Source organism: Lactuca saligna, chromosome 4 (assembly GCF_052625555.1).
Source record: "Lactuca saligna cultivar CGN05327 chromosome 4, ASM5262555v1, whole genome shotgun sequence".
In the NCBI taxonomy this organism is placed as follows: domain Eukaryota; kingdom Viridiplantae; phylum Streptophyta; class Magnoliopsida; order Asterales; family Asteraceae; genus Lactuca; species Lactuca saligna.
Genome location: NC_136420.1, coordinates 142,153,910 through 142,175,463, shown reverse-complemented (window position 1 = coordinate 142,175,463; position 21,554 = coordinate 142,153,910). Strand labels below are relative to the sequence as shown.

At 33.0% G+C, this 21,554-nt stretch overlaps 1 pseudogene across 1 annotated transcript; it reads right to left on the bottom strand.

Annotated features, from left to right (window-relative positions):
- Nucleotides 1-13,313: 13,313 nt before the first annotated feature.
- LOC145042892 (clavaminate synthase-like protein At3g21360) lies at nucleotides 13,314-14,658 on the bottom strand (annotated as a pseudogene). Its single transcript, XR_013680798.1, has 2 exons — nucleotides 14,278-14,658; nucleotides 13,314-14,074 (listed from the first exon to the last, which is right to left on the bottom strand). The product of XR_013680798.1 is annotated as a clavaminate synthase-like protein At3g21360 (transcript).
- Between the last annotated feature and the right edge of the window lie 6,896 nt (nucleotides 14,659-21,554).

The following is a 21,554-nucleotide window of genomic DNA, read 5'->3' as shown; positions in this document are numbered from 1 at the left end:
CTTCTTGTTGGATTAGTGTCTAAGTCCATAACTATTTTGGTATGTACTTGACCCGATGGTGCATGGTCCTTTTGGGTTGCCTTCACCAAAGCAACTTGATAGGATGAATTATGGAGAGAAAGGACCAAATATGATTTATTAATATATTATGGGAAGAATATATTAAAGGAGAAATCATATTGTTTAATTAATATTAGTCAATAATTAATTGGTAATTAGTTTTGTGACTAAAAGAGATTAATTAAACTTAAGGGACTGGAATTGTAATTATAAGATAATTGCAATTTGGGCCATGGATTGCCTTGTATCAAGGGTTGGATGAATTCTATGGGGAAGCCCATAAGGAAATCGTCCAAGGGCTTGATTAAAAGGAGTCTATGGGTTGGTTATGGCTTAAGCATCCAAATTAGGGTTTCCTTGTTAGATAACCCTAATAGCCCAACTATATAAAGACCCCTTAAGGCTAAAAAACGTGGCTAAGTTTCTTATAAGGGTTTCTACACATTTTTGGTAGCCTTCATCCTCTCTCCTCTTCATCCTCTTGCTTATGGTGTTTGTAAGCCATTAGAGGAGTGACACTTGTGACTCTAAGCATTCCAAAGTCAATTTAAGGAGGAATTGGGATTGTTATTGCTACATAACAATCAAGGTATGATCTTAAACCTAATTACATATTAATATGATTACTTGAATGCTAGAATTAGGGTTTATAGTCTTGGATAACTTGCATGTACAATAGAGAAACCTAGATCCAAGCTTTAGGGTTTATATGAGCACATAGGATGTCTTATGACCAAAACCCATCAGTGGTATCAGAGCCTTGATTGGTTTCTATTGTATTGATGCATATTTGATCGAAATAAGCACTGAAAATCGATTTTTTGAGCTTCTGAGTGTTTGACTCGCCGAGTCACTTGGTGAACTCGCCGAGTCAGCTGTACTCGATGAGTCCAGGTCCAGAATCGACGAGTCAAAGGGTCTGACAGCTCAGATTCGCGATTTTCTTCCTGTTTTGGCTTTGGATAATTACCATAAACATGTTTTTGTGATAAAATCCGAAAATTTTCAATATTAGGTGATTATCGTTACCTAACTAGAAGATAATTGTTAAAATTTAGATAATCACTTGTTTTATTAGATAAAGTTTGATTATTTGTAATTTAGATTTGAATTATCTTGTGAAAAAGTTTTAATTGTTCCCCTTTAGGTTTTATAGTTTAAATTTGAACCCAAAAGTTTTGTTGTTTTGAAATTTAAATAGTTAAAACCCTAATGTTTTGAAAAAGGTTCAAAACTTGCCCTCAAGTTTTGGAATTTAAATTTTGATTAAAAAGTTTAATTTTGATGTATATTTAAATTCTAACCCTAATGTTTTGAAATGTTTCAAAACTTGCCCTCTAGTTTTTGAATTTAAAAGTTGATTAAGAGTTTAATTAGGAATGTTAAATTCTAAAACCCTAGTAATGTTTTGAAAAGTTCAATTTACACCCTTATGGTTTTATTAATTTATTAAGGTGTATAATTAAAGGAGGTTTAATAAATCCATAAAAGTTTAGGTTTACAATTTAATTGAATTAAAAGTATAATTGTTGAATTAGACCACCTAATATTTTAAAAGTGTAAAATGCACCCTATACTATATATAACATTAAAAGTCTAACATTATATATATATATATATATATATATATATATATATATATATATATATGTATGAGTAAAAGACAGTCTTACCGTTAGTAGGCCTCATTCACGAAGCTGGTCTACAAGGGGTGTTTAAGGAAATTGCCTATAATATGGCGATTGAATGGGTATCCACTCTTACCCACCGCACTCTTGATTAGTGGAGGGTCGTTAGCCGAACGGGTAGGATAGGACGAAACCTTCCATTATAAATATAATGAAATATAAAGTAACTAAATGTTTTACAAATTCCCAATCTTAGTTACTTAGGCAAAGTGAATTGATGCAATTCCATGAAATTACACTTTGTTCCCTTGCGAAGACGTTAGTGGAGCGTGTGTGGTTTACTGGCACACTAAATGGTTCTAAGCAAAGGTAGCAAAGGGTGACTCAATGTTTGTCATAGTTCGGTGGAGCGTGTGTGGTTTACCGGCACATCGAATAGGTGACTGTAACATGTGAGGGCACCATGTAAGTTTGCATGGTTATTCACACCCGCTTTGTGATCCTCGGCATCCTAGTCACAAACAAGAGGGGCATATCGAGATTTAAACATTCCATTGAAATGTTCAATGAATCTCAAAGGATCTAGGAGTTTTCATAGATTTAAAACTTAAATTTGTTTTTCGTTTTTATGGTGGAAATTAGTGAATCGTCATTCACTTACCTTCAAATATTCTGCAACTAGATTACGGCATCCCTCTTCTAGGTTGTAGCGTATTGTGTTGGGTTCTAGCCTTAGTATCTCATTTGGGTGATTTACTAAGGACTCAATCGATCAACTAACTTGAATTTGTTTTCTCCCGTTTTGTAGATGTCAAAGTTCGACAACTATGGTCTTCCCAAATCCCGTGGAGCAAGCATTCCACATGAAGATGATATTTCACGATTCGATCGAGGAACAAGAAATCATGCTTCACTTCCTCCTCCTCCTCCAATTATTCTCCCTAACCCACAAGATTGTAAAATTGAAAGGTTCAATATCACTCAAGCCCTTTTGGCAAGTAAACATAAATAAGGAAAGTCGGTGTGTGCACACGTCTTAGGGATGAAGTCACACATTGATAGGTTAAGAATGATGGGATCCGTTGTCGGTGAAGAGATGGCTGTTGATTGGGTTCTTCAGTCACTTCCTAACTCGTATAGTGAGTTCGTAAGAGAGTACTATATGATGAACCACGACGTGACCCTTATGGATCTAACCTATATGCTTATTGCTGCTGAATCAGCAATGGTTTGGCGCAATAGAAAAGCAAAGTTGATTGGTGAATCTGCCTTCAAGACCTCTATGGATATAGACAATGGCAATGAAAGACATGCAATGATCGAAAAGTTTGATCATAAGAGAAAGGCGATGTTTGAAGAAGTTCCATGTGTTGTTCCAAAAGAGTCAATTTGCTTTTATTGCCAAGAGAAGGGGCATTGGAGACGAAGTTGCCCTATTTACCTAAGAGATCTAAGAGATAGGAGAGTCAAAAGTATGACTACGCTTCAGGTAAAATCCACTATCTAACTCCGTTAAGTTCCTATTCATTGATTCTTAATACATGATGTGATAAGATTGCATTTGAATGTTTTGTAGGATCGGTGAAAAGAAAGGAAGCTTGATAAGAGAGCAAGATGAATCTAATCACAAGAGATGGATCTCGACCGCATGGACTTGAAGATTGGATTTTGAGCTTAGATAGTTATGATAGAGTTGTTAGAAATTTTCCTTTTACATAGTTTTCAATAGATTTTGCTTTGTAAGGACAAATGTTTTTCCGCTGCTTTTATAAATAAAATAAATTTTGTTTGACTTATTTATTTATTTGTTTACTTCCTTGCAATGAAATCATTATGAAAATTGATGTTTGCATATTTCTACAACGAATGGATATGATTCTTAGTTATGTTATTTATGGAAATGTCGAGAATTTACCAAATATGGAGAGTTTCTCATCGCCCAAATTTCAATTGGACTGAAATTTGGAATCACGCAACTTGGTTGCATGATGAATGAGAAATTTCATATTTGGAAATTAGACAAATTCGTTGACAAAGTGTCAAGTGAAGGACTAGGAGATCGAGTACACAAAGTTGTGTGTTGATCAAGTTCACCATAAGAGTAACAAAGATATTCGTCATGATTTACTAAAGGCTTAGTAAATATGATTACACTTACAAGATTAAGTGTAATTCTGAATTGATTAAAGGGTTTAGATCAATAGTAGAACGAATAAGAAGAATCAAGTAGGCAGAAAGATAAAAGTTTCTCCATTCTAAGAAGAAGGGAGAGTAGCTTTTATGCTTTATAATGGGTCTTAATGATTAAGAACCATATCTTAATTGATCCTCTAAGTGAGTCTTAGTACAATTGTATGTCTAAGTAGAGGAATCAAGAATTGAAGAAATGGTTAAATCAAGAAGTCTATCATACTTCGTTCCAATAACAAGTCTTAAAGTTAAGATTGTGACAATGAGTGAAAAGTATTAAAGGTTTATAACATTCATCAAATGTGGAAAGTTGTGATGTCTTGAATAAGACAAAGATCGACTAGGACCAATTTATGAAGTGTTTTGATAAAAACTACACTAACTCTTGAATATTTGTTTGACAAGAAATGGTTATTGACAAAAGAATCTTATATGTCAAGGAGTCAGTGGGAGCCTTAATGGTCTTGAAAGGTTTCAAGAACAAGTCAAATAAACCTTATTGATCATCACTAGCACACGAGTTGAGGTTTACAACCTATCATGTTGACATTATTTTGTTTCTGTGCTGTTTCCAATTGAGTTAATTATGCATGTGAGTTCTATGAGTTCTCATTTTGAACGCATAAAAGGCAAAGCACCTTGATGAATGAAAGGTACATTGATAGAAAAAAAGGTGAGATGCTTAACTACTTGGAAGACGTGGTGGGCAGCTGTGCTACCATAAGGCAAGAAATCAAGATTAAGAAAGTTCAGTCCATATGGGTTTGAATTTGTCGTAAACTTTGGTTTTAACAAATTCACATGGATAGGAACAAATACACCATTTAAATCTAAGTGTCATAAGATTTCCTCCTTCATGAAAATGATTGTGAGGAAATGCTTTCACTAAGAAAGATTTTAAAAAGATAGTGATTGTAAAATTGCATTCTCGAATTCGATCATGGTTACAGTATCCCTTTCCATAATTTGAACTGTGAGGTTTGGCAATTAGTCTTAATTGTTAAGACACACATATGAACTATCTAAGGCAAAGGTGTATAAGTATTGTTTTTCTGAAAGTTAAGATGTTTATGAATACATGTAAAAGCTAGTGGGAGCATAAGTGTTATGTTTTATAATAATCATCATGATAGTGGGATCATAAATGTTATGATTGTATGATTATTAAGGAAAGTTTTGCAAGTTGGCAATATTAATTATAGAAAACAAGAGTTATACCTTGCAAAGTCGTAAGGGCTGTATAGTTGTTTTGCTATAATTAAGGGAGAGAATATTATGCTTCATTTCAAATCTAAAGGCTTAGGTTGAGAAATGTTAATAAATTTAGTCAAAGGTACATAGTGTGTTCTTAAAATTTCGATTATGATCACAATTCGAATTTTGAGAACATAACAAATAAAACATTGTGCATCGTGCCCCATACGCTTCGGATATAGGATCGATTGCAAATGCTTTAATGTTTGACCATTCTAAAATTTTCCAAATGTCTAGCGCATTTAGAGGGAAAAGGGACTAGAATTGGTTTTGACTAAAATAATTAAACAACTATCAAAGGACAATCCAAAGTTCGATGAGGATTGGTTGCTTGTGACTAGTTGGAAGCATGGTATTGGTTGGACCATATTGACATTATTATGAATAGATAAGATTCTATTAAGAAATGAGTCGTCATATGGAACATATGGAAGCGTGTCCATACTGGGAAGTAAATATTGAAAATTTATGACTAGATTAGAAACCTTTATGCAAAAGGATGTTCAAAGGAATGTACTTTGAGTGAGAGACATCGTATCTAAGGAATTGTCTTGTAACAATCTCTGATAGAGGACTTTGTAATATCATTGGCAATAGTCTTTGTGACTTTGGTGCAGTGACATTACAAAAGAATCATTGCATAGGATGTTAGAATCTAGCATATTCTATAAGTAGCAAGAATTTGAAATTCTTTCACTTATGAAAAAGGATTTGGAGTTGTGAAATGAGAATGATTGGAAATGTGTTCAATGTGATCTATTTCACAAAGTAAGAACCATAGGTAAACATTGTGTGCATGCTAGGAGCATGGGACAAGTGTAATAATTCAAGTAAGAAGTTGAGTACCCGAAACGACAAATAATGAGTAATCGATATGGTGATAAATAAAACGTGTTTTATTTATGCTCAAAGGGTTGAGGCCATATGGGATTAGTATTATTCTTGTGTTTCACTTTGCATGTTTGAATTCCAGAATAACTGAGTTTATTAAGAATAATCTAATTATTCGAACGGGCCACATTCGTTCATATGTTGGAAGTAGATATGAATGAAGACTGTCGTGAATTGGTGTGTGGATTGTCTAAAAGAGTATTAGACATAAGCAAATGTTTGCTGCAACGTTCATGAGTGCTTACGAATATGATTTGAGCATTGGATTAAACCCACGCTCACTTGGATCACTCGATGAATTGTATCACGAGTGATTGGTGAGACGATAACATCTTATATTCTTGAAACTGAGATGTGTGAGTTGTATCTTACTAATCGGTTGCACATTGATAATATGAAAACGCACTAGTAACTTGGTGTTATAAAACATATTGTTGTGTGTGATTCGGTGAGTGAGTGCAAGCAAGCATTGTATCAAAGTTTATCCATTCCTGTTATCCAAAGTAGGATAAAAGCGATATCTTTGGGCCCCTCGATTGTTTAGTGATGATAAACGTAAATGCTCGGCCGGGCTAGGGCTAATTTGATTTGTTCAATTAGTCTGTCGTCATAAATCAGAAATCGAGAAGTAGTACAAAGAGAATGATTTGAAATCATTTCTCATAGGATATCTAGAATGGAGGAATATATGATCCCTTATCTAAGGACACGCGTATCTGATAGGATCAGAGTTGACAGCGGCTTTGGAAAGCTACGATTGCAGATCAGGATCTGAAGTCATACGCATAATAGTTATTAGACTTATCCAAGTGGGAGACTGTTGGATTAGTGTCTAAGTCCATAACTATTTTGGTATGTACTTGACCCGATGGTGCATGGTCCTTTTGGGTTGCCTTCACCAAAGCAACTTGATAGGATGAATTATGGAGAGAAATGACCAAATATGATTTATTAATATATTATGAGAATAATATATTAAAGCAGAAATCATATTGTTTAATTAATATTAGTCAATAATTAATTGGTAATTAGTTTTGTGACTAAAAGAGATTAATTAAACTTAAGGGACTGGAATTGTAATTATAAGATAATTGCAATTTGGGCCATGGATTGCCTTGTATCAAGGGTTGGACAAATTCTATGGGGAAGCCCATAAGGAAATCGTCCAAGGGCTTGATTAAAAGGAGTCTATGGGTTGCTTAGGGCTTAAGCATCCAAATTAGGGTTTCCTTGTTAGATAACCCTAATAGCCCAACTATATAAAGACCTCTTAAGGCTAAAAAACGTGGCTAAGTTTCTTGTAAGGCTTTCTACATGTTTTTGGTAGCCTTCATCCTTTCTCCTCTTCATCCTCTTACTTATGGTGTTTGTAAGCCATTAGAGGAGTGACACTTGTGACTCTAAGCATTCCAAAGTCAATTCAAGGAGGAATTGGGATTGTTATTGCTACATAACAATCAAGATATGATCTTAAACCTAATTACATATTAATATGATTACTTGAATGCTAGAATTAGGGTTTATAGTCTTGGATAACTTGCATGTACAATAGAGAAACCTAGATCCAAGCTTTAGGGTTTATATGAGCACATAGGATGTCTTATGACCAAAACCCATCACTTCTTTAGGTCTAGATACATTTTAGTGGCCCCGGGATGGATCGAGAACATCAATAGATGTGCCTCTTCCATCAAAATGGTACGCGTCCCGCCCACAAACGGTACCAAAATCCGACCCTGAAATGTCATAAGTCCCCGGCTATCAGTAACGAACTCCGATACCTGCCCGACAACTCACTCCCTCTTTTGGTTTTCTAGTCTCACCGCCTCAGCCTGGGCCCCTCGAATGGTGTCCAATACCGGAGTCATCACTTTCATCCTCATACAAACGCCTCGAATCGGGGTGCTCTCCGCCGTACGGCTCAAAGCATCGGCTACAACATTAGCCTTGCCTGGGTGGTACAGGATCTCACAATCATAATCCTTCACCACATCCAACTATCTCCTCTAGCGCATATTCAGGTTGAGCTGATCCATCAAGTACTTCAGACTCTTGTGGTCCGTGTATATGGTACACCGAACCCCATACAGATAGTGACGCCAGATCTTGAGGGCAAACACCACAACCCCAAGATATATATATATATATATATATATATATATATATATATATATATATATATAGGGTCTGCTTCGGTGAGGATTAATAAAAAAAATGAGGACTGTGAGTACAATTCTTCACCACTCATTTCGTTAATGACAAAAATATTAAACTCAAATAAAGAGTCGAATATTTAATCAAGTGTGATGAAAGTCCACATAAAGTCATCTAAATATGTTTTATTATTTATTTTCATTTATTTTATTTTTTGTTAAAAAAGATCATTTTTTAAATAGATATGTGTTCAATTTTAACGCCTTTAATTTCATTTTTTATTTTGTTTATTTCGTTTTAAAAAATTATTATATTTTTTCATTTTTTAAATATCTTTACTACATACTTCAGGGTACTAGTGTTTTTATTTATTTATTTATTTATTTTTAATTTTTTAAACTTAGTATCGCTTTTGAGGTTTTATGTTCAACAATTATAAAATTTTAAATAAAAAAATATTAAGGATCATAATATTTTTAATTTATAGTTTTTTTTTTCAATCATATTATTTTTGAGTTATAAAATTTGAATCGAATTCTTTTGAATCATACAATTTTAGCCCTTTCCTTTTATCCTTTTGACGGAAATTTTGAATTTCTCGATGGTTATTATAAAAAAAATGCTAATTCGGATTTAAGTAATAAATAAAAAGGATTCCATTAATCAAAATCTCTCAGATATCTAAATTAAGGGCTGCTATTTGTAATCACACTCCGCATTTATATTTAAATCAACATTCGATCCAACTTTTATATATATATATATATATATATATATATATATATATATATATATATATATATATATATATATATATATATATATATATATATATACTAGCCGTCTACCCGCGCAAAGCGGCGGGGCACGTGAGTTCTTTCGGTGATATGTTTCCATTACAAAATTGTTATGTTAAAAAAAAGTACATGTTGAAGACAATATAATCAAACTATGGTGTTATTTGTTACATCATGCATCAAATAACCAATAAAAAGCAACCAGTCAAGACGACACAAAATATTAATCGTGCAATACTTCTTTATACACCACATTTGCTGTATAAACCCCATCACCTTTTGAATTTTCGTTAGGCTTTACTAATACTTTTGTATTGCAACGTGAAACCCCTCTGGACAATGCAACATAAAGTTGTCCATGCGAGAATACTGGTTCTGGAAGATAGATACCTACATATGGAATTGTTTGTCCCTGAGCTTTATTGATTGTCATTGCAAAGCACAATCGAATAGGAAACTGTTTCCTCATTAGAGGATCGATGGTTGCTACTAATTGCTTGTAACTGGTATTGGTTTCATATCGATGGATGTGGATTCGCATATGAAATCAATTGTGTTCGCATCTATGAAATCAGTTCGCATATGACATCAATTAAGTTCGCATTTGGTTTTGTGGGTCAAAACAGTTCGCATAAGAAGTTCACGATTTGTTTGAGGTTAATTGATTTTGATTTCGCAAGCTTGGAGTCGGAGATCTGGATTGTGTTCGCATCTATAGAATGCGAGGAGAATTTAATGGTGATATTCAGTTCGCATTTGGTGACACAAGTACGTGGTTGATGATTTTTGGTTGGTTCGCATTTGAAATTAGTGGGTTTCGCATTTGGCTTCGTATCTGGGTTTCTCAAACAACTGAAATGCGAATATGAGACAATTGATTAATTTCTCAGTTAATGCGATGAAATGCGAATGAACTCAAAGACGGATGGATGCAAGATGCGAAGAATTTGAATGAAAATGCGAAGTTTTTAATGTATAAATGCGAATTGGGGAAGAAAGCTTAGAGTTTCGCATTTGGCACCTGATCTTTTCAAGAAATAATATAAGTGGTCCAACTTCGCAAAATGGGGTCATTTAATCAGAAAATCGATCATTCTTCAAATATGACATTTAATCAGAAAATCGATCTAAAAATGAGACATTTGGTGTTTATCGATTTTTCAGGGTCGACGGGTTGTATGAAAAGCGAAGGCTGAGTAATTGAAAATTAGAGGATCGATGGTTGTTGCTACTAATTGCTTGTAACTGGTATTGGTTTCATATCGATGGATGTGGATTCGCATATGAAATCAATTGTGTTCGCATCTATGAAATCAGTTCGCATATGACATCAATTGAGTTCGCATTTGGTTTTGTGGGTCAAAACAGTTCGCATAAGAAGTTCACGATTTGTTTGAGGTTAATTGATTTTGATTTCGCAAGCTTGGAGTCGGAGATCTGGATTGTGTTCGCATCTATGGAATGCGAGGAGAATTTAATGGTGATATTCAGTTCGCATTTGGTGACACAAGTACGTGGTTGATGATTTTTGGTTGGTTCGCATTTGAAATCAGTGGGTTTCGCATTTGGGTTCGTATCTGGGTTTCTCAAACAACTGAAATGCGAATATGAGACAACTGATTAATTTCTCAGTTAATGCGATGAAATGCGAATGAACTCAAAGACGGATGGATGCAAGATGCGAAGAATTTGAATGAAAATGCGAAGTTTTTAATGTATAAATGCGAATTGGGGAAGAAAGCTTAGAGTTTCGCATTTGGCACCTGATCTTTTCAAGAAATAATATAAGTGGTCCAACTTCGCAAAATGGGGTCATAAAAAGACAAAAGTGCAGAATTTTCATTTCGCATCCCTGTAGTCTTCGCAAAATGGAAAATTTTACCCAGTTTCGCATTTGGGGTAAATTTTTTTGAGAAATTGGAATATTTTCAAACTTTTTTTCTTAAAAAAAACACATTGTCTTCGTCTAAGAGAGGGAGAAAAACGATTAGGGTTTATAAGGGAAATACTTCATGGCAGTGGGATTTATAGCAGGGTTTATAAGGTGGAGAGAACAAACACACGTCTGCTATGAGATATTTTAATCAGCTGGAAATGCAACATTTAAAGGATATTTGTTGAAGCGTATTAGGATGAAAAGGTTTTAAATTTTGAATGACCATGAAATTAGGATTTTGCTGAGAAATATAAGGAATCAAAACAAATTTAAAATTTAATATTATTTTATTAATGGTTGTTTGTAATATTAGCTTAATCGTTTGTACGTCTTAAAAAAATAATATTATTATATTCAATCTATTTATAGAAATAGTTAGATTTCTTTTATAAGTAGTAAAGATATATATTTATTAGGTGTGAGACCTATGTATTAAATAAGTTTATTTAAAAAAAAAAATGAAATTTTAACAATTTGAAAAGTTTGAATTTATAAGAAAAATAAGAATTTTTTTTATTATTAAAATTAATGAGACTTTATTGTATTGAATACATTACGTATATAAATCATTTCTATTAAATAACTAACATATATATATATATATATATATATATATATATATATATATATATATATATATATATATATATATATATATATATATATATATATATATATTACTTTACATCTTAAATGTGAAATTTTAATTTAATAAAATAAAAAATACATTAAAATGACAAGTTGAAAATAAAAAATTAAAAAAATTTAGAAAATACTATGTGTTCAAATAAAGGAGAAAATGACATGTGACAAATGTTCTTTATTTATTAGGTAGTATATATATATATATATATATATATATATATATATATATATATATATATATATATATATATATATATAATTTTTTTTATATTTTTAAGGGAAAATATTTAGAAAAATCCAAATATTTTACCTAATTTACGAATAAGTCTCAAACTAAAATTTGTTAATGAAAAAGTCCTAATTACTAGTAAAAATGATAATTTGACCATTGTTTTTAAGTTTATCAGTTTCAATACTTACCTGATTTCATTAAAGACCTATTATTTCACCATAATTTACGCATAAGTCCCAAATTATGATAAAATAATGGACTTTAATGAAATTATGGTAAAATAATAGGACTTTAATGAAACCCAATAAGTATTGAAACCGATAAACCAGAAAAAAAAGATCAAATCGTCATTTTTATTGGTAATTTGGATTTTTTTGTAAAATATTTTAGTTTAAGATTTTTTCGTAAATTAAGGTGAAATATTAAGACTTTTTCAATAATTTCCCTATTTTGAAGTTCACTAAAAGTAAATCAAAGTTCACATTGCAAAAGAGCAAACAAATACGGTAATAAAATTCTAGAATAAAATTATCGGTATCGAATTTATCCGAACTCCAAAATTGTTGGTTTTCATTCTGTTCATTTTCCATGATATATATATATATATATATATATATATATATATATATATATATATATATATATATATATATATATATATATATATATATATATATATATGGCTGAGTTATTGTGAGAACTAAAAAACCGTGTTAACTTATAAACTCATAATCAATTGATTATTTTTCAACACAAAAAACACCGATCTTCTCTAATGGTGTATCTAAGCCATATCTAGGCTTAAAAAAGATTTGACAATTTTATTTATTTATTTTTGAAAATTGTATGTATTCACAATCAATAATTATACGGACTGCAGAAGAACACAATCAACAGTTATATGGATTGTGGATGTGGACAATCAGCAACCATATGAACTGTATAAGAGTTGATTATGCTCATCAACAGTCCGTTCAACTGCTGATTATGCTCATCAATCATAAAAAAATTAAAAAATAATAAAATAATAGTCAAATCTTTTTCTTTTTAACGTATATATGACTTAAATACACAATTTGAAGAAGATTAATGTTTTTGATTCTGAACAATGATAAGTTGATTATGAATTCGTAAGTTCTTACAAATCTTTTGTTCTCTCCTTGCCTCCCCTCTCTCTCTCTCTCTCTCTCTATATATATATATATATATATATATATATATATATATATATATATATATATATATATATTATGTTTAGTTGTTTGACGTTTTAAATAACATAACAAATGAACACAAATAATGTAATTCGGTAAACCTGTCAAACATGACAAAGAAATTCATCCATTTACTTATTTGTGTTTTTTGGTTGTTTGGTTTAACTTAACAGATCAAACATGATTCATTTTATTTAACTTAATAGATGAAAGATGATTCATTTTATTTACAACCCTATTTATGTTCCGTTTTTTTGAGACCATTATCGACATCCATGGTAAGATATCCTTAATAACAATACAGTAATCATGTAAAGATACAAAAGCAGAAACATTATGATTTAGGAGATAATTTTAAACATAGGTGCAAAACATGCCTTCTAGGTGCAAAACATACTTGCTTTTGTACACCTTTTTATTAATAAAAAAAGTCAAATTATTCCTTTTATCCCTTACTTGCAAAGTGATACGAGAATTTGACGAGGCGGCGTTACTAGTGGTCGTCGGCCGTGAAGAACCATTAAATTATTAACAAGCATAACATCACCTTTCTTCCAAGGTATCGCAACACACTCTTCTTCCATGATTCTCAAACAATCTTGCATGACAGTATCCGATAAAGGTTCACCATTTGCTAGCTTAGTAGATATATTCACATCACAGTGTTCAGGATCTCTAGGGTCATTGTAACCAACTACCATACTATTGAACCAAGTTTTACGTTGGTTTTCCTTGTCGAATCTTATTGCTGGCATCGGATCTGTAATAGATTTTGCAGTATTCCCTATCCATTCTAGCTTTGTGCCTTGCTTTTCCGCCCTTTCCTCTGCGACATTCTTGTCATTGGTCATGTATGTCGACTTCCAACCTCTACCAGCATATAATGATGGATGATCCTCATCGCTCATTAGTTTTGTATACGTTAATCCATGCTCCTCCAGTTTAGCAACAAACTCCGGGTGCTTTTCTTTCATCTTTTCTTACACGATATGACTCAAAACAATTGGAGTTTCTCCCCCGCTTCCTGGTTCTTCTTCACAATAGAAAAATAACTTGGATGGGAAGTCTGAAAGCTGTTGGCAGATACATGCATATACATCAAATCAAAAAACTATATTAGTATCTCTAATATATGGTTTTAATTACGAACACAAAATAGCTTGTCGATCCACCATGATAGAATATCATATAATGGACCGATACTCATAATCTAACAATTAAACTTATTAGAAAAGATAGTTCGATAGATATGTAGAGAATAAAGGAATTAATTTACATAAGACATCTCGTGATGGAAAGGTATTTTTATCTCCGGAGGTCTTGAATCCACAGTGATAATCCTGCCGATGACATTGGAGCGTAAGCCCCGCCCACCTATGTAGAGCTTTGGAGGGAAGTCAAAGGCTTCGACGACGTCATTGAAGTCAGAAGGCGTCATAACAGGGAAGCCTCGGAAGAGGATAACGCCTCTTTTCTTGACAAGAGACTCCAGTAATGGTTTTTCAGATTTGATTGCCACCAGAAAATCGCTAAGTTTTTTTTCGACATTCAAGTTAGTCTTAGAGACTGGGTTTAACACCATCGGGAAGAGAACGCCATCTCCGTGAGACTTTTGCTCAGGTAACCCGACTTCTATAAAGAATCTTCCAGTCGCCATTTTGGTTGTACTTAGAGAAATAGGAAACTTTGGTATAATATATATAGTAATGAATTTAAGAGGGTGGTACCCATCGAGGAGGGTATTTTGGAATTTAAAAAAATTGTTAAATGTATACTTTTATTAATTGATTTAATAGTATCCCATTTTATTATGTTGACAAGGCACAAAAGGATAAACATAAGCAATTTAACATTATAATCTTATCACCTAAGGAATTTAACATTTTACTCTTGTCACTGTTAAAATATTTGCTTAATAGCATCCTACCTTAATTGTTGTCATTAAATAATTTGTTTAATAGCATTCTAATTCATTGGCTAACCTTAAACCTTGGTAAATAACACTTTTTCAATCTAACAAGAATACGATCATCCAACACTTGAAGCAAGTCAACTAAAAACAGTTGCATAAAAAAATCAAAGTAAAATTAGTATAATCAAAGCATATCTTGTCGATCATAGTTTCTAATTTCTCATTCTACATGCACATTGAGTTTATAAGTTATGAGAAAGGTGATCGGGTGGCTTAAAAAAGGCTTCTATTCTAAAAACATGAAGGTTTCAAAATGAATACACCTGACAAAAAACGGCCTCACATGCATCACAATGATCCACTGATGCTTTGATCTATTAAAATTTGCAAATATTAGGATATCGTGTGTTCGTGTTTGTGTTTATTCTAGATCACTAAAGGAATTGGGTTGGTCCCGGACTCATATCACTAATAACAAGTATTATTAGTATTATTGTTATTATTAGAAAATATTATTTTTGTTATCATCATTATTAGTATTTATTTAGTAAAGGGTAACCCAAATATTTGTTAGTGACAATGTATTTTCAAAGACACGTCCAGAAATCAAACATGTAATTACAATGAAGTTAAAAAGCAATTCCATTCTATGCAATCTACTGATTGACCATTCATTTAGTTTAAAACATTTCAATCCAAAAGCCACATGAAACTATATAAATAGTTCTCAACCAACTTTGTGGTATCGGTGACCCATTAGATTGACATGATCATGATTAGAACTTCATACAATAAGTTCCATAAACAAATGCCAACACACATATTAATCTTTTCATTAATAATTAAAAAAGACGTTTACCAGCAGCTTATTTTATCAAGCTGATTCATAGTCAACCACTTCAGTTGAACGACATAATTTCTCAATTTCTCACCTACTTTAAAATCCTTCATCCTCCTGGTCATTTAAATTTAAGTAAATAGCAATAAAATAAAATAGTTTAAGCATTCTTTAGACCGAGTTTGTCAATTGAAAATTTCATTTCTTTATATGATGGGAAGAGAAACCAGATTTTGTGTAAGAACCCAAAATTTAGAGAAAGTTGACTTTTAGTCAAATATTGATCAAAAGGCAAAATGATCAATTATGAGAAAAAAATATGAGATTGTGAAGTTGTGACTTCATGAAAATGGTCAAGAAGAGTTTAAGTCACTAAGATGAGATTAAATAAGTAAGTTCAAGAGAAAGAATACATGAGAATATGTATTTTTGGTGAAAAGGGTAAAATGAGAATTTTATGCCTTTTGGGCCAACATTATGACTTAATATATTAATGCCCATGTTAAGAATGTGAGAAGTAACTTAATAGAATTGTAAAGCATATTCCCACCTTCACGTAAATATAAAGATTATAGAAAACAGATAAGAAACGAAGAAATTATGAAGGATAGACTTGGGGGAAAAGTTGTCCCAAAGCTGGAATGGAATCGCCAATTCATAGTTACCACAGAGTGTCCAAATGCTGGCCACAACGTGGTGGGGTTTAAAAGTGATCCAGGTGTTGTTCATCTGGTATAGAGAGAAAGGGCGATGTAATTTACACCGCAACATGGTGTTAAGAGAAAAACTTGAGCAAACGTTAGTCACAAGATAATATAATGCGAAATAATATGTTAATCTCAAGGATCTTGTTAGCTTAACAATAATAAGTTAGAAGAGTTAGATTGCGGAAATATAAAGGAAATAAATAGTAACAAATTATATCATGTAGACACCAAGTTGATTCATAATGAGGTTTGCATTCAAATACAAGTTAGTAAATGTGATCAACTTAAAGTGAAGAGGGACTCGGTTATCAGAAGATAATAGATAGAGATGAACGATCTTTATATTGAAATAAGAGTTCAGAATATCGCGTTGAGTACATGAAGATGAATGCTCTATTTATAGAGTCCCAGAAGTTACATTAAGGATTAAACAAATATTAAACTTCTGACTATGGTGACCATGAAAGGTTCACCAGATAATTCAAAGCAAACAAGCAATTTCAGTTAAAGTAACAAAAGAGTCTTCATGTATCGTCCACCACTGCAGTTAGGTCTTCACGTCTGTAGTTGACATAAGACAAAAACAATCTCCAGTTTCACTCTTCTCTTGGTACCACCAAGTCTTCAGGTCTACGGTTCCTTAGCTGAAAGAGGGTCACTTTTTGTTTCAACAATTTCCCCTAAAGTGACCTCTTAACTATTTTCTTCATCTATGCATTTTGAGGAACCAGATGATAATCCACCAAAATTTTCTTACTTCAACCAGCCACTAGATTCTCCTTGAAATTTCAAATTTGACTTCATCGGTAGTGTGCTTCGATCTTTGCACCGAAGCCAAGGTGACATCCAGTTGTTTCTTTGTTAGACGGTGAATTGCAGATGCATGAATGAAGTACTTGGGACCGTCTATGGCTTTCTTGTAAACAACCCCTAGCTTCGGGTAACTTGTTGCTCCAAGGGACATGTCTTAAAATCCTTTAGTGTAATCTGGTTCAAGCTCGAATGGAGGAAAGTTGAATTTGTTGGCAAGGACTGGATGTATTTCTGCGTCAATTTTACCGAAGTCACAAACCAAAGCCTTAAGGAATTCACATGCCCTTTTGAAGGCAATCTTCATTTTGGGATATTTTTTAGCCTTAAGCTGAAATACCCCAGCTATCAAAAATATCTATTCAGGGTTCATACACACAAAATTAGCCTGTGATCTGATGTATTCACTGTTTCTTCTGGTCAGGGTATACTGAAAAAATTCACTTTTCCTGAATTTTCTTGCTTTGTAGTTCTTTACCCCGTTAAGTCTATCATTGGACTAGATATTTTTGAATTTGGATCCATGCTTGGCGTGGAAGAGGTTTAAACATTTGAACTCCATTGGGAGTCTTCTTTCATCTGGGAGATTGAGATCAAGAGGCTGAAAAACAGGAAAGAACTTTGAGTTTTGAGAAATGGGGATGTCCCAGTAGCCATCTGATGGTGGTTCTGCGTAACTGAGATGAGGGGTATAATCAGCATCCAGAAGTCTACGGGTTGGGTTCACCCAAGAATTTATCAATGTTTCGTCAAATAAGGTATCGAACCCTTGTTCCTTCCAAATTGTTTCAAAAAACTTATTATCTCTCTAGTCTCTTTTCCTTTGAGTTGTGGCTAGCGAGTCATTGGAGTGATCCGAAGACATTACCTCTTCATCTTCAATGTGTTTAGAGTGGTGAGAAGGTGATTGATTATGAAATTGATTTTTATGGAGACTATTGTGGAGACTTTTGAGGAAATTTTTGTTGTGAGAACTGATGTGTTAGTTCTCTGTGGAGTTCTGTGGTACAGGGTTCATCACGTGGAGGAGTTTGATGAACAAATGGAGTTTTAGACTTGGAAGTTTCTCGTTATCTGGTTTCTTGTTCTTGATTTGGATCACTCTCATTTCCCTCTTTTAAGGAAATAGGCTCCTACTACTCCTGAAACCATTGCTTCATACCATAAATCTTTTGAAACATCTCATTGAATTGGTTTTTCATTTGATCACAGACGTGTTGGGTGTTAGGGATGTTTGGGTTGAAGAGAAGTTGATAAATCTCCTTTGTAAGGCGGAGAATTTCGTCAACACTTTGATTTGCTATGAGTAATCTTCTTAAACCTTTAATGGTGTCTTGGAGTACTGCATACCTTGATTCATACACAGTGTGGGTATCCTTAATAAGCTTTTTGGAGTTGTTTTCTTGAGTCTAGAGTGTGAGTTGGAGTTCGTCTTTCAATTTCTTGACTTCTGTGATGAAAGCTTCAACTTTGCAGATAAAATCTTTGTGGTATGCGATTCTTTGATTATCAAGATCCCGTATACCTATCTCAACCCTTAGAATCATTCACTTTGCATCCATTCTTTCCCTTTTTCTAACCTTTTAACTCGTTCAATGTGCGACTACAGTGTTGGAACATCCATGCTCTGCTGTTCTTTGGTAGTGACTGCGGCCAAGATTTGATCCACTTTGGCCCGAAGATTGAGGAATTCTTTGTAACATACATGTTCAGTTATCGTGTTTTGTAGTTTAAAAGTAAATAATATTATGAAATATTATATGATTATGAGCGTTGAATTCTAACAGACAATTTTTATTAGAATTGAAGTAAAACTATGTTTCGAATCATTCGAAATATATTGGAAGTCTTATGAGATTCTAATCAAATGTCAATTATTGAAACTAATGAAAATATGAAGTTGGAAATAAGTGAAACTAATTTTAATAAAAGTTGTAAAGAACCTCGTTAGAAACATTTAAGTGAAAACCTCATCGAAATCCGAGTTATAACGAAGAAGTTATGACTTATTGAAGTTTCACGACAGAACCGACACGACACCGTATGAATCCATTTTCAACTGAATTTTTTAGCCTATATGAGCTAAATGAAAGTCGTAGTATTCGTTAAACAGAGAATTTTCATAAAAAAAGAACGTCAAAATCTGACTTCGTATGAATAAGTTATGAATTTTCTAAGTTTCGGTAAAGCAGTAGACAACTAAAAACTCGAAATAAAGATCGAATGATTTTTAGCTGACACAACCTAAATGAGAATCGAAGGTCTCGTTAATAGTAGTACAACAGTAAAAATACAGACAATAATAGACTTTAGATGAAGAAGTTATGAATTTTTAACAGATTTTCCTGTCCCAGGCCGTTAAAAAATTTAATATTATAAATAAAGTCAAAATTAGCCGACGGAGTCTAAACGAAAGTTATAGAACATAAATTAACATATGCATGGATATAAAGAACGTAAAAAAACGGAGCTCGTATGCGAAAGATATGGATTTTTGAAATTCTAGGCACAAACTTCGAAAATGGTCTGAAGCTCATACGCCTAGCGTACTTCGCACATATGCGACCTGGAGCCAGCCACGTCGACCCTTCATTCACATAATGCCACGTATGACACATGATTGACACCTCCAAGACCGGAAACCAAGCAAATGCCAAGCATCACACTATGCTCAGCGTACTTAGAGTACACCCTGCGTACGATTATGCCTTGTGTACAACGGATCAACAACCACCTATAAAGGGTGTGAGACTCTCCGGATTTATGTTACAATTTTCAATCTCTTTCATACATTTACACCTTCTACTCTTTTTCAATTTTCCCTAACCCCCTTCCCCTAGGTCCCAGTATCATCCCCGACAACCGAAGCAAGTCCCGATAATCCGAAGTTCCCGAGAGAATCATATTTTCAAGTTGAAACTCTGCCCAAGTAAGGCCGGTTTTCAACTAAAATCCCCAGTTTGTCACAGAAAGTCATATTTAGAGTCAAAGTGCTGCCCAAATTAATCCCCGATTATTTCACGGTGAGTTCAATATATAGGAACAAGTGTATGTTATGTGTTCTATGTGCTTTGTGCTTTTCCCGTGTTATTATTTCATGCTATTATGATAGCAAAATTGTATCTTTAACCATGTGATCAGTGGAAGGACTTAGATTCATAGTGTTATTGGTATGTAGCCTCTGGTCATGTAGAGAATGTCTCGTAAGAGAATGACTTCTACCTTTATGGCATTGGCAGAAGGTTAGATAAGGCTAAAAGCCTAAAATCTACCAAAATGTTTAATCATAAAGTGTAGGTCTTCTGTGCCATTTAGGCCAAAGCTTTATTGATATATATCAAGTATTGAAATTGTTATGTCTCATTGATTGTATATCTTTGAATAAAATCACTGATTGATATGGGAAGCTTGTCACATGATTCACATATGCCTTTATTGTTCCTTGTTCCTCTTTGCTTCTGCCATATTGAAGTATATATGACATACCATTATATTGTATCTATTATTAAACTCACTAAGCGTCACCGCTTACCCCTCTCAATGTTTAACAACTACAGGTAATAATCATCCAGTATAGTTATATACTGATAGAAGATTTTGAATAGTTTAAAGCTATTACTTTTTTATTTAGTACACATGTAAGTATAAAAACTATAGTATCCTGGGTAGTTATGTAATATATAACACTTTGTAATAGTCGGTTTGTATTTAGTCATTTGTAATCAAACTATCAAGTAAAATATTATTTATAAATATGCATGTAGCATGCTTTGGAGTATTATAATGTAGTTTTAATATTTATTGAAAGTGGTTCTCTCGGTCATATGATAGTGAACTAAATTCCAAAGATTGGTATTTAGACTTAAACCGTTAGAAGTTCAATATATGAACAGATTCATTGTAAGTATATGGATACAAACCTTAGGAAAGACTTAAGTAAAGCATTAGGTAAGGATAAAACCCTAATATTCTAAAATACAATGTTACTCCATATTGCAGAGTAATGGTTGAATAGGTGAGTAGCCGTACACCAGAGGTGGGTGGAGATCCTCAACCTGATGAAGTAAATACTCCAATTTCTCCTCGTGAGGAGTGACTCTTGGGTAAACTTGTTGGATTAGTGTCTAAGTCCATAACTATAACTGATATATACTTGACCCGATTTGGCATGGTCCATTTAGGTTGCATGGCATCAGAACAATTGGATAGACAAAATGAGAATAAAGATTAATATTAATCTATATTATATGTTTTAATATATTAATATGAAATTGTATTATTTAATT